This window comes from Kryptolebias marmoratus, linkage group LG8, assembly GCF_001649575.2.
Source record: "Kryptolebias marmoratus isolate JLee-2015 linkage group LG8, ASM164957v2, whole genome shotgun sequence".
In the NCBI taxonomy this organism is placed as follows: domain Eukaryota; kingdom Metazoa; phylum Chordata; class Actinopteri; order Cyprinodontiformes; family Rivulidae; genus Kryptolebias; species Kryptolebias marmoratus.
The window spans coordinates 14,419,953-14,433,520 of record NC_051437.1 but is presented as its reverse complement, the minus strand read 5'-3'; the positions used below and the strand labels follow the sequence as shown (position 1 = coordinate 14,433,520).

Genomic DNA, 13,568 nt, shown 5'->3' with positions numbered 1-13,568 from the left:
TTTTGTCATTTAAATTTCAAATTTAGGTGGAAAAAGAAACACGGCAGACTGTCCTTTCATACGGGGAGCATTTCAGCCTGAAAGTATCTCCTCTGCAGCCCTAGCTGGAACTGAAGTGTTTGTTGTAATAAAAAAAAAAGTTAGTTTTAATATAATGATTATTTTCTGCAATCAACATATGGTTAAATGTTTGGTTCCAAAATATTCCTACGCCCACTCAAATTATTCATTAGGAGGTACCGAAAGTCTCAAAATATTTATAAACTTACTAAAACTTTTAACTTCCTGCTGGAGAACGTGACTGACTGCAGCTCCTCAGTGCAAACAGACAAAAAAAAAAGACCAAATCAACCTGACGTGAAAGCCCAAACAAACGTAAGACCAGAAATATTTGTAGCACTTCCTGAACAACTTCTGATTTCAAGATCTCTAGCTGAAACATTTGCACTGGAGCACAGGTTTTCTTAGACCTCTGGATGACAGCCTGATTTGGGCTTGGCTCCGATGGTCAGAAACAATTCTGTAACCTTCAAGGCGCTGGTCTGCCATTAACTGGCTTTCAGGCGGCTCGGTGAAAGTAATCTCCAAAATCGCTGCCCTAAAATAGAAACAACTAAAGGAAAACTCAGAAGCAATGTCAGATAAACTAAAGGTGATAAATCAGACTTAACTTACACGTTTCTCACGACAAGCCCAACAGCCTAAACTTGTCTGCTAATTGGATTTTTAAGGAGTTTTAGCTTAAGGTGTTAAAAAAATGTTCTGCAGCTGTCTCAGGTAAAAATGCACACAGGCAAAAAATCACTCAGGAAACCTCCTTAGGTTAAACATCAGCATGATGGAGGATGCACAGTGGTATGGGCTGCCTTCAGTGAACAAGAGCTGATTTAAAATTCCTGGGTAAAAAAATTACACTCTAATACCTGATGTTTCCTCACTCAGTGTAAAGATAGTTAAGTTTTTCAATGGTAAATGGACTGTACTTATATGGCGCATTTCTAGCCAACCAGGCTACTTAAAGCACTTTACTACACAATCTGCCCTCATCTACCCATCCCCACACAACACTCTATTACGTATCTATAAAGATAACCTGAATAAATCAATTTATAGAGTCTAATCAGTGCTTTAAACTCCATTCATACAGCGACGGGGCACATCAGAGGCAATGTGGGTTTCAGTGTTTTGCCCAGGGACACTTCGACATGTGACTACTGCCAGGAATCGAACCTCCTAACTCACTCACTGGAAGACGACGGTGTTAACCACTGATCCACAGCCATCTCTCAATAAAATAAAGAGTATTTTATACACAGGATAAGTGTCCAAGATTTCCACTGCTAAGCTAATCATAAAGATTTTAAAGGTGGTTTTAAAGGTGGTCAACAAGCTAACCCTACAAAAAGGGGTTAAAACAAGCAGACTTTGCAGGAGAACTTCTTTTTCCGCACTAGCCTGTGGGGAAGTTGTATTTTATGAAACCAGTCCTTGATGCAAAAAAAGGTTGGGGGGCTGGTGCTTCACAGCATTTATGAGGTTTGACCAAAACAACGGCAACTCTGTCCCTTCTGAGCACAAGATGATTTTGTTTTAAAAACTCCGATATGAAAGATGATTAGTATTCGTTCAAGGAATGCTAGGCCTTTAATTTTATTTCAGAAATTAACCTTATTCACGTCCTTTTCATTCGTTAATTAACATTCCTCAGCGTGGCATATTTTCAAAACATTCTTAACAAACTATGCTTTTAAAAGAAAAACAAGACAAATTCATCTATTTAAAAAATGTTAATTGGGACATATTCACAGGATCATGAATGTAAATTACATCTTTGATTAACTTTTTGAAAAATATCTGTTCAGATAAATTATTTACACTCCAACTTCGTCAGTCACGAGTGTTTGAAAACTTCCAACCAGATCTGTACAGGTTTATGTTTGTGTGTTGGATGAACTCCTTGTGAACTTAAAATGACATTTCAGTAGTTTTGAAGATTGTTGATAGCTTTACGAACAGAAGAAACCATGTTTCACTCTGACTCTGAGCTAACAGCTAGTCCGAGTGGGACCAAGACCAAAATGTCCTACTGTTAGCTTAAATCAGGGGTAGACAACCTTGGACTTTGAGCACCATGATCCTGCATGTTTTACTTGTTTCTCTGCTCCAACACACCTAATTTGAATCAATGGGTGATTAACAGGCTTCTGCAGAACATGAAGAGGAAATTTAACCACTAAATCAGGTGTGTTGGAGCAGGGAAACAAGTAAAACATGCAGGATAGGACCAAGGTTGCCTACCCCAGGCTTAAAGCAACATCCACAGTGGTTCGTGCTAACATTATTATTTTATAAAGTTCTACATCACCATTAATTTCAAATTCTGTAGTTATTTACACTGAATTCTATGACTATTTGTAAGCACAAAAAGCAACAGCAACAGCTAGTTGTAGCCCTTTTGGTGCCGCCTAGGGCACATTCAGCAGGAATATTGTCATATTTCTGCAGGAATATTTGTGTGATGCAGGTCTGACAACAGTGTAAAAGTTTATAAAGTGGTGCTTGTACGAACTGATCTGAAAATTTTGAGATTTGAAGTCTCGACGTCAGTCTGTTGTTAGCTCGTCAAACTGATTGGAATCCAACTCTTTAAACTGAGATTGGTCTAGGAGCTATCAAGAACAGGTAAGATAATAGCTGTTCATAATGTCTCCAAAGAAACCCACTTTAAAAATTTGAACTATCTTTTTAGGCGCTACACATTCACCAAAACCCATGCTTACAGGCCACGGGCACTTTAATTCACTAAATCTTGTTTTTTGTTTTGTTTTTCTTCCTGCTGTGAGTCTTTATTCAGAGTGGATTGTCTCAGTGAGTGTTCTCAGGAGTAAATACATGGGTTAGTTGCCTAATGTTGCCCAGAACCATCCGTGAGCTGCGAGGGAGAGAGCATGGAAGACAGGGTGGAGTGCCGTTGAGGAAGCGGGACCAGGATCGGGCGGATTGGAAAGCCATGTTGGCACAAGGGAACAGCTTTGAGTAAAGCAGCTTGTTTCAATAAGGGATTGTGTTTGCAGGCCCTGCTTGGAAGTGTACTTGTGTGTGTATGAGAGAAAGAGCTGCGCTCAGGCATTACAGTGCTACAGCCGTAATCCACATGGCCTGGCATTCTCTGCTATCTGGCCCTTGGCCGCCAACTACCCGACCTAATAGAGGCAACTCAACCCCCTGCTGTGTCAGACTACACATCTCTCTCTCTCTCTCTCTCTCTAAACACACACACACACACACAAACACCCCCACACACACACTACATTGTGCAGTGCCACCCACATTCTTCCCCAGAAAGGTTTCCCACTTCCTCAAACCTACAACGATTCCTGGTCACAGCCGATATATTCTTATTTCCCAAGAAACAAGCCTGTCGACAGTTCCTCATTCCTGCAGATGTCAAACTCACAGAGTTTACTGTATACACCAAAACTGTGGCACAAACGGACACCCACTCCACACTGTCGACGTTCATCTGAACCTCGCCGTTAGCCTTTAGGAATATAAAAAGACACATTTGGGAAGTTAGAGGGGAATATTTTGAGCTAGAGTATAATTGAAGTTTCTGGAAGCTTGGGATTGTGCTCTGCATTCTGGGGGGATTTGAGAGAAAACCATAAGTCCTACAGCAGTGAGAGAGACACTGGGTGAAAGAAGAGTAATTTTTTTTATACAGAATGCACCAAAAAGATTGTGGGAGTAAGAAGAGCTTGTTTGCAAAAGATTTAGAAAACTTTACACATTTCAGACGTTAGTGTGTGACATCGATTGTCAGCCGAGCACTCTGTAAAAATCCTCCAAGCTGAACTGTGATTGTGTGAAAACCATAAACAATATCAAAATGCCAGTTCAGACAGGTGAAGTCCAACTTTTCCCTTTGAACGATGTTTCTAAATATGCCTGAGCCGCATAGTTCTAAAGAGGGACGTTTTTTCTCATCTGTTTTGCCAAAATACCATAGATTGCCATTTAAAATAATTTTTTTTTGTAAATTTTTGTCTACGCTGTGGAACATACCTCTACCGAATGTCAGGGCAGATGATTCCCAATCAAGCTGCATGTTTTGGAAAGCCATGTTGGCACAAGGGAACAGCTTTGAGTAAAGCAGCTTTACGGGCGGCTGTGGATCAGCGGTTTGAGAAGCCTTCCTCCAACGAAACAGCTGAAGGTTCGATTCCACCAGTGCGCCACGTGTCGAAGTGTCCCTGGGCAAGACACTGAACCCCTCACTGCCTCCGATGTGCCCTGTCGGTGTAAGGATGTGATCCAAAGCACTGATTAGATTCTACAGAATGATTTATTTCAAAGCTGCATGACAGCACACAGTAAAAAATTGTAAAGCTAAATTTTCTAAATTAACAGCAGGAAAAATATCAGAATTTTTTCAACATACAGTAGATGGTAAAATGTCTCGAAGCGTCTAAATGGTGCTGTATATCTGTATATCCCTTTGCCTGGATTGTTGCTTTAAGTTGTGATTGCAGTGACACTCAGATTAACTGATAATAATTAAAATATTCTTGAGGCTATGGCGTAACCTTCACTAACCGAGGTACCACCGAGGCTGAACGAGTTCTGGACGTTGATCCACCGATCACAGCAATGGAGGCTTGTTTAAGGAGGGGGGGCAGCTAACAAACTATGCTGTTGTCTCTCCTCTGATTCCACCCTTGCTGTTTGAGGAAGCTCACGCCGACTCGGCCCTGACTTTGGCTCCTGTGAGTTACCAAAAGAGAGCTGAGGGTGCCACACAGAATAGTCTTAAAAATTTCATGAGCTATGTCGTCTTCGTGGTATTTTCAGTAAAACAAATGTCTTATCCGCGGTCGGGTTGTGGGGACAACAGGTCCAGGAGGGGAACCCAGACAACCAGCTCCACCCGGGGGATCCCAAGGCGTTCCCAGGCCAGAGAGGAAACATGATCCCTCCAGCAAGTTCAGAGCTTGCCCCGAGGTCTCCTCCCATTTTTTATAATTTGCAAATGATTCCACTGAATGTTTTTTTTTTTTTAAACTTGGTTGCGTAGGTTCTGTGGAGAACGCTCTTCTGTTTCATGCAGGATTGTTGGAATCACCAGTTACAGAGGAGATCTTCTGCAGGAAATACTGTTAAAATCAATGTGTAGCATTGATAAGTACAATGTTATAATGTCTGGGTTATTCTGAGAAACGTGAACACCTGGGAACGAGGCAGCCACTGCAATAAGCTGCTCCCAAGAGAACCGTGTGTGAGCTGTGACGGTTTCATGAACCCTCAGGTTTGTCCTGTAACGCACAGGAAGCGTCTGACCTGCAAGTCAAAACCACCTAAGTATTGATAATTAATCAGCTTATGTAGCCTCGCTAACATAAACTGTAAAGATATTTATCTGCTGATGCATCAGTATTAACAGGGAGGTCAAACAATGTCTCACTTAATTACATATTGCTCGCCAAAACCAGGACTTTTATTTTGAAAGATCCAAGTCAACCTTCCTGACTGTATTGAGTTCTGTCATTTTAAAGTTTTAGTCCATAAGTTTTACTTTTACCTAAATATATATATTTTTTAATTTTTCTGAACTGATCAAGGAGTCAAGAGGAAGGGCTGTAAATATGTGAGTTCTTCCACCCCAAGTTTGTGATCAATTACAGGATTGTGCAAAAGTTTTAAAGCACCACTATTTTTTTTATCTTTAGTTTCCAAGTAACAAGACATTCTTGTATTTTTTAAAAAGAGGCCTTGATTGAGTTTTTTATGCCTGAATGATTCATAGGTCAGAGTTAAGTGGTTTACCAAACAAAAACTTTCTCTGCGAGCTTTTAGGTATGAGAACCGAATTGTAAGAGAGTGAAAACAGAGCCCAATCCAAAGAAAAACCTTGAAAGACCTCAGAAAAAAAAAAACCCATAGACATTTTACTGGAAAACACCTTAAAAAGTTCAGAAAAAAAAAACTTCTGGCTCTTCGGAAGCAAGTTATAAAGAAATGAGCGACTTCAGGCTGATTCAGCCTTGTGGGAAGAGCCTCGTACTGTAATAATGTAATAACAGGAAGTGCAACAAATACACAGAGCTGTCTGTCAAACCCCAATAACTTCGTACCAAAACCACGTTATAAGGAAAATCCTTCATTGATTTAAAAAACAAAACAAACAAACAAAAAAGGTCATGAAGAAATGGAATTACCCCTGACTTTTTTGGGAAGAAAAAAAAAACTCTTATATGTCGAACATCACATGGCTCCTAAGGTGTTTTCCAACATATGTCAAACTAGGCCTTCCTTTTTCTTTTTTTTTTGAAGGTGACAAGCTGGTGTTTTTCTAATTGTTGCCACAAGGGGGGGTCAGTTACAGTAAAGCCCTGGTCAAGGCAGAGCCCTATGGCAACAGATGCACAGAACAAGGACTCAGTTACATCATAACAACCACATGTATTACTATTGTTAGTATTTTTTGTTATTATTATTATCAATATTAACGTTGTTGTTGCTGTTATTACTTCTTTTGCCTGATAAGAAGGCTACTTATCTAAGATCATACAGGCTGCGCACTGTGTGTGGGTTTATGTTGCCTCATTTCCTGACTCTAAGAGACAGTGTGAGTGTGTTGTTGGGGGGGACGAGAGAGGGAGAGAGAGAGAGAGAGAGAGAGAGAGAGGGAGGGAGGGAGAGAGAGAGCACCAGGGTCTGGTGGTGGAGGAGGAAGAAGAGGAGATAGGGGAGTTGGAGAAAACGGGGGGGGGGGATAACACTTGACAGAAAGCGCACAGAGGAGAGGAGGGACAGTACCTAACGCCTTGGACGTCCCCTCCTTTCTTGTCTCGGGCTGTCACGGCACATTGGACTCCGGAGAGAGGACCGACGCGGCGGCCACCCCAGACCCCATGGGGTAACAGGTATGTCTGACTTCCTCCCCTCATCTTCCTCTGTGTGTGTGTGTTAGCCACCACCACCACCACCCCCCTATCCGAAGCCCCGCGACACGAACAGGTTGGAGGTGTCATTCAGACGCGGCGCACGTCGCCACCTCTCCGCGGCTGCGTCTCGTGTCAACAATTAGTTTGGGGGGTCTCGCGCACGGCCGGAGCCGCCGGAGCCGCCGCGCCGCCAGCTGATAGTTGCTCAGGTTGGAGGCTTCGCGTCAACTCTTCTCCCGCCGGTGTTGGAGCTGGCTCCACTCTCCGAAGGCCTGCCTGCCTGCTTGTTTGTTTGTTTATTCTCTCTCCTTCGTAGTTTTCTTTATTCATCAGCTTCCCCCCTACCACCACCTTGTTTTGTTTTGTTGTTGTTTTTTTCCTCTTTTTTTCTTTTGGCATCACGTTAAACCGTTAAACTCGTTCGGATTCTGACAGAGCGCGAGCGCAGAACGCCTACCTGCTCCATACGTGACAGCCAGCTGCCTGTTTAAGCGCGCGCGCTGATGTTTGGAGGAGCTGTCAGGCAGCCGCAACACGAGCCGCTTTATTTATTTCTTTAATAACATTTGTGGAGCCAGACAACTTTTTGTTTTGTTTGTTTGTTTGTTTTCATGTGTCCGAACGCGTGTGTTAACATATCCAACACAGCTTAAACATGGAAGTGACTGACTGCTATTTGAAAATACTTTGTGCTGTTGAGTTATTTTTTTAAAAATACATCCCACACATTCTGTGTATTTTGAGATAAATTGGGCGAACTTTTATGAGCTTTATGAGCTTCTGAGGAGGAGTCAGAATGAAAGCCGGCAGCTTAAACTCTCCTCCTGACTCTAACCTCCAGACAAGGAGGGGTTTCTCCTGCTGTCAACCCCATGGAGCAGGGGGGTTCCCAAAGTTGGGGTCCGGACCCCTCTGTGGGTCACCAAAAAACACCAGGTAGGGGTCTTGAGATGATCTCCAGAAATCAACTAAAATTAAGCATTTGTTCACTCTACTTGTTACAGAAGATAACAAAGTAGTCTAATATGAGTTTCATGTATTTGTGTTTTTATTATATTCATATTTATTTGTTTTTTTTAGTCATGTTGGAAGTCTTTGACTTTGTCATTTTGATGGTCCGAAGCTAAAAAGGCTGGGAAGTCCTGCCGTAAAGTAGCCTCACCAGACAAGAAAGAGGGGATTTTGTTTACAAGATGGTGATGTTTGATTGTTTTTTTAAATTATTATTATTTTAAGGGAAGTGTTTGAGTACAGCTGATCATCATCTGATGAGAGCTGAACACAGAGATGTCAAGTGTTTTTCTGCTGATCGGGGACTGGAGCTGAAAGCGTCTCAGTCTGTCTCCTGCCTCTGTGTGTCTGTCTGTCTCAAACCGGTCGGTTCTCTCTTCCTCCATTTTCTCCCCATATGACTGGGGGAAGACCCCCACNNNNCCCCCCCCCACACACACACCTGCCCCCTGTGCACCTGTGTGCCGTACACCTGTCGAGCTCTCAGACAGACAGGTGGGAGCAGAAGTGACGGCTCGTGTTTTTAGTGTGGCACACAGCGTCAAACTTTTGTTTCCTCTCTGTTCACACACTTTTGTTTGCTATGATGTCAATCAAACATAACGATAGTTTAGAGTCAAGACTTTTAAAGGGATAGTCTGGTGATTTTTGAAGTGGTAATAATGCAAGCATCAGTCACAAAGCATGGAGTATGGAGAAAAGGGAAGAAGTCTTCCTCCAGGCTAGGCTAACTGCTAGCCAAACTGGGGTTGTTTTTATATTGTTTTTCCGGACTTGTAAAACGTTATCTCAAAAATGTCTTAACATTGTGAAAGATGGCTACATTAGCTAATATTAAACTCCTACACTTTTGCATGACAGCGTCCATGTTACAATGTAAATGTCCGTCTCCTGAAGGTTGGAATAAACTTGTGGACTGACGGAAGCGCCCATCAGACAGGCTGATACATTTATCAGCTTCAGGAGGCTGACGTTCGTGACGTTTGATTGAGGAGACAGCAGCAAACTAAACAATCTGTGTCATTCAGAAGGTTTAATTTTAGCTAATGCAGTGTTCTTTCACACTGGCGTAAAATAATTAAGAAAGAGTTGTTTTATAAACCTGAAAACGATACAAAACGGGCCCCAACTTGGCTAGCCATTAGCCCAGCCTGGAGGAAAACCTTTGCCTTTTTGCTTTGTGTTCTGTGACTGCTGTCACGAACTATCAATAACTATTTCACAGGATAGTTCAAACCACGTTATCCCTTTAAGAGCAAAGACGTCACGCTGTTATGTGGCTTCACGAACAAAACCTTTACATATTCGGCAAAACTTCCTTCCTCAGATTGGTATCTGCTATAATTAGATTTTTAATTTATGATGTAGTCTTGTAAAAAGGTCCCACAGAGTCATCTTTACTGTGGGTTGGTGTGTGCCCTTTTGGCACACGGTCAACATGTACAGCTGCAGGATCTAGGCCTTTTCTTTTGTTGGGACAGTTGCTAACTGGATCTCCGGGATTAAGAGACCATCAAGCCATTTTTCCAAATTGTCTTAGGCCTCTGTGGATTTGCCTAGATGTTTTGTCCTTCCAACTACCGAGTTAAGGGTTGGCACTTGATATGATAAACCCTCCAAAGTCCTTTATTCAGTTATTCAATTACCATCGGCTTGCCTCTGCGTGTGTGCGCCTCCGTGGGAGTGTGTGTGCGTGCGTGTCGTCATGAGCAGGATAAGGCTCAATTATCTGCATTTAATGCTCGCAATCCAAATAGCATTAGGACAAATAAACTTGCGGCACACACCGTCACCTCACAGACCTGTCTTCCAGAGTACTTTGGATCTGTGTGTGCCCCCCTCCACCCCCCCCACCACCACTACCACCCCCATACTGTCCCCCTGTTGCACCACCGAACCTGCTTTGGGGGCTGTGTAGTCCTGCCTTTACAAGAACAGTGGTGTGTGCATGTGCGTCTGCACCTCCATCTGTGTGTTCCACAGGGAGAATGTAATACAGACCAAGACAACAGCTTCAAGGATGAGTGGAGGAGGAGTGTAGGCGAGATCGGCCAAAAGATGGAAAAAATATTAGCCGCGCGTGTTCTTGTGGGGTTGCAGAGCAGGAATTGAAGCGCTCTCCTCTTGCGCTATCTATCATGAATGGACTTTTGAAGTCGATTAAACAAGATTAGTGGGTTAAATTTGCTCTGATCTCCCTCCCTTTTTTTTTTTTTTTTTTGCACTTAAAGCTAAAGCTGCGTGTAGTGTTTGTTGAAGGTAGTGCAGATTGTTACTCTGGACATCACGGTGTGGCGCTTGTCGGAAGCAGCAGAGGTGCAATAAGGTGAGAAAAAAGACACGAGGAAATGAGACAGAGGGGCTTGGTTTGAGTGGCAGACGGGTTTGAAGCTCGACACTTAGCTCTCTGCTGTGTGTGTGTGTGTGCGTCAGCTTGCTGTTGTGTAGGTGGCGCTCAGTGCTCCCATGCAGGTTGTGGGCTGAACTGTGAGGAAGCAGGTTAGTTGGCATTAGCTTTCAGCCACTCAAACCCCTGGGTGGGCAGCGCCCTGACAACGTGCATCTTGAGTCTTCATGTACAGAACATGACAACCCTGTGTGCGAGAATAATAAGCCCAGCACAAAAAAGTAGGGAAATTTGTGTTTGGTAGATTATTTCTTTGTTGTAACAAAGCTTCTTGGCAGTAAATCTTATACCGGTGGAAAGCCTGTTTATTTGCCCTTAAATGGTGCCACGTTTGTTAGGAAAATGCATTTGTGGGTTGAGGAGCAGAGTTGAGCATGTGGGTTGTGCCCATACAAAACTTGCCAAATCTTCTCTGCCCATGCCAAGCGGCTTATTCTGCTTATTTATAGCATGAACCGATATAAAAGTTTCAATTGCATCTAATTCCACGGAACCCCCCCCCCCTCTTCAGAGGATTTGAACTGTCCCTTTAAGGACACGTTTATTCACCTTAAACAACCTGCTTTCATCTCCCTGTCTCTGTATCTCTGTCACTTCTCCAGCCCTCAGTGACTACTTGTTAATGAGAACACCTGTTTGGCTAACACTCTGCAAAACGAGCCGTTTACACTCACACGCAGACGTCTTACACGACAAGTCGCATCTCTCTGGAGCTTTTCAACAGCTCGGCCTATCTGTTGCGCTGCAGACGCGATCGTTCGCACATACACTTTGTTCTGAGACACACGTTAACCCACGGACCTAAACCGGCTCCACCCCCCACCCAACTAATAACTCCCAAGGCCCTTTAGCTTAACTGCCTCTATAGCTCATTGTGCAGTGCTGAATACAGGTGTTCCAAATCCCCATGGGGTTGCACAGATGCTGTGGGGGATGTGTGTGTGTGTGTGTGTGTGCTACAGCTGGCCTCCCTATACACCTATCTGAAATGCTCATCTTCCCCCCCAGCAGAGAGAGCAGGTGAGTTTTTAAGCCACCCCCTCCTCAGACCACACATACAGACAGACTCTCCACCACCCCACTTGTCTTTTCACATAGATATGAATATTTCATAGCTCTTTGTGTGTGTGTGTCTGTCTGTGAGTGCGTGTGTGTGTATGAACTCATCTACAATATAATGTCAGTGAAAACAATAATCCCGCTTTCTTCTATTTTTCTCTTCTTTGGTATTGGAGGGGGATTTTCAGAGGCAATTTTTAGATTTTCCAAGAAAGCAAAAGAGGAAATCCCGGAACAAATGCATACTATTTTATTATAATTTCATTTGCTTTTTTTGTTGCCTTTCTTTACTTCCTGTTCTATTTTCTTCCCTCTTTTTTTTCTTCTCTCCAATGAGGAGTTGTTGTTATTGCAAAACACCTTTTGGATCGCACATTCTTGGGAAACAGATGAGGGATTTCACGTTGTGTACTTTTTCACCAGGGTGTTTTTTTTTTTTTTTTTTTTTAAATTTAGGAATGAGCAGAGAGCTTCTGTCCAACTGCTACTTCATCTTTATGCAACGCTTATACCAGCGTCACAAGCAATTTTCAGGATTTTTACAACATTTTCTAATTGTCGGTTTATTAATCTGTGTGTTTTCGCTTGTTCAGATGGTGTCAGAACAATAGATGCAACAAGTGGCATTGACGACAGCAGCTGTTTTACATGTCAGCTAACAACATATAACAGCATGCGCAGCTCTCTGAGCGGTGGCAATAAGACAAATAAGTGTTTTCAGAAATATTTACTTTCGAGAAGGGCTAGCAACAGTAATGTTCTTTCTACGTTTTAAAGCTTCTCAGAAAATTTTAATGTGATTTTTAAAAAGTCTAGTCTTCTGTGGTATCAGCCAATTAGAAAGACAACACAACATATTAGATATGGCCATGAAGTAGGGCTGCAAAATGCGAATAAGTTTGTTATCAAACTGAGGTTCTGTCAATTTATTCCCATGTTTTTAACAAAAGAAAATATTGCACTCAATTAGAGAAACGTGGACTTTCTTGACAGATTTTGAGTTATTGGCGTGAAACAACAGCGGTGAGAGAAGCGGTTGAGTTGTGTGACTGAATCGGTTGCTGATCTCTGTCCTGATGAATGAATCAGTAGTGGTTTTGTTTTACTCCGTGTGAGCGTGACCTGTGACTGTGACCATTATGGCGTCCGGGGGTGGCTGGGTTAGTGAATGCACATAAATGCAGCGTCACCAATAAACAGAGAACAACCCGGACACGGCGCGGGACCCACGGTGAACCTGTGAACAAGTTCAGCTTTGCACAACCCCAGAATATGATTATTCCCCAAAGTTTCACCAGTTTGCTTTGGTTCGAGATCCACCCCAAACTCTAACTTAGTTAGCAGGTGGAGAAGGTCACAGACCATTGCCAACCACGCAAAGATATTCAACACAAGTCAGGTTAAAGTAGAAAAACTAGTCTTTTTTTTAACATCCTTGACATAAAAAATCTAAAGATCATACTTATTTGCACAATAATTCACACAAGACCTCTAATATCACTCTGTAATTAGCTGACACGAGGCTGATTGCTGCTGTTAAAAAAACATTTGCTTTCTGTTACAAGAAGAACAATCTTTGTATAATATTAACTCACTTCTACAAATTTGTGAAATGTTTTCTGCCCTTAAATGGTTCCAGTTGTGACTTTATTTGACTCAGTGCTGGTTAGGAGTATTTAATGCGGCGTAATCACCCGACAGGACAGGACTGGTAAACAACTGGGAAGGAGCTGCCCGCATTAATAAACAAGCTCTATCGACGTGACAGTGAGAGCTCTCACCTTTTCACGCGCAGAATGGTCACCGGCATTTTAGCCAAATTTATTTAAGCTATTAGGAACATTTGAGCTTCTCTGCTGAAGTCTGGCGAACTGCCGACAGCCTCGCACGAGTACATAGAAGTTAGTTGTTATTTTCCCAGCGAACGAGTTTGCACAGTGTGAGCTATTTGATGAGAAATTGAGCGTCTTTGAGCAAATACATCTTTAGAAACAGTCAGCTGGCCCCGGGCTCTGGCTGGTGAGAGATTTCCATATCAAAGCTCAGGTGAGAGAAGGAGACTGGAGAGGCAGAGGGAGGAAGGAGGAAAAGAGGGGACACGAAGGAGAGCGAGGAGGGAGGAGGAGGTGTGTGTATGTTTGGGGTGG

At 42.8% G+C, this 13,568-nt stretch overlaps 1 protein-coding gene across 4 annotated transcripts in view; it reads left to right on the top strand.

Annotated features, from left to right (window-relative positions):
* The first annotated feature begins 6,761 nt into the window (after positions 1 to 6,761).
* The window catches only part of zbtb46 (zinc finger and BTB domain containing 46), a 71,769-nt gene continuing 64,962 nt past the window's right edge, over positions 6,762 to 13,568 (top strand). For all 4 annotated transcript variants that reach the window (XM_025005709.2, XM_025005710.2, XM_017415117.3 and 1 more), the window contains exon 1: positions 6,762 to 6,923. The gene's annotated coding sequence lies outside the window, so the exon portion shown is untranslated. The remainder of the gene's footprint in view (positions 6,924 to 13,568) is intronic.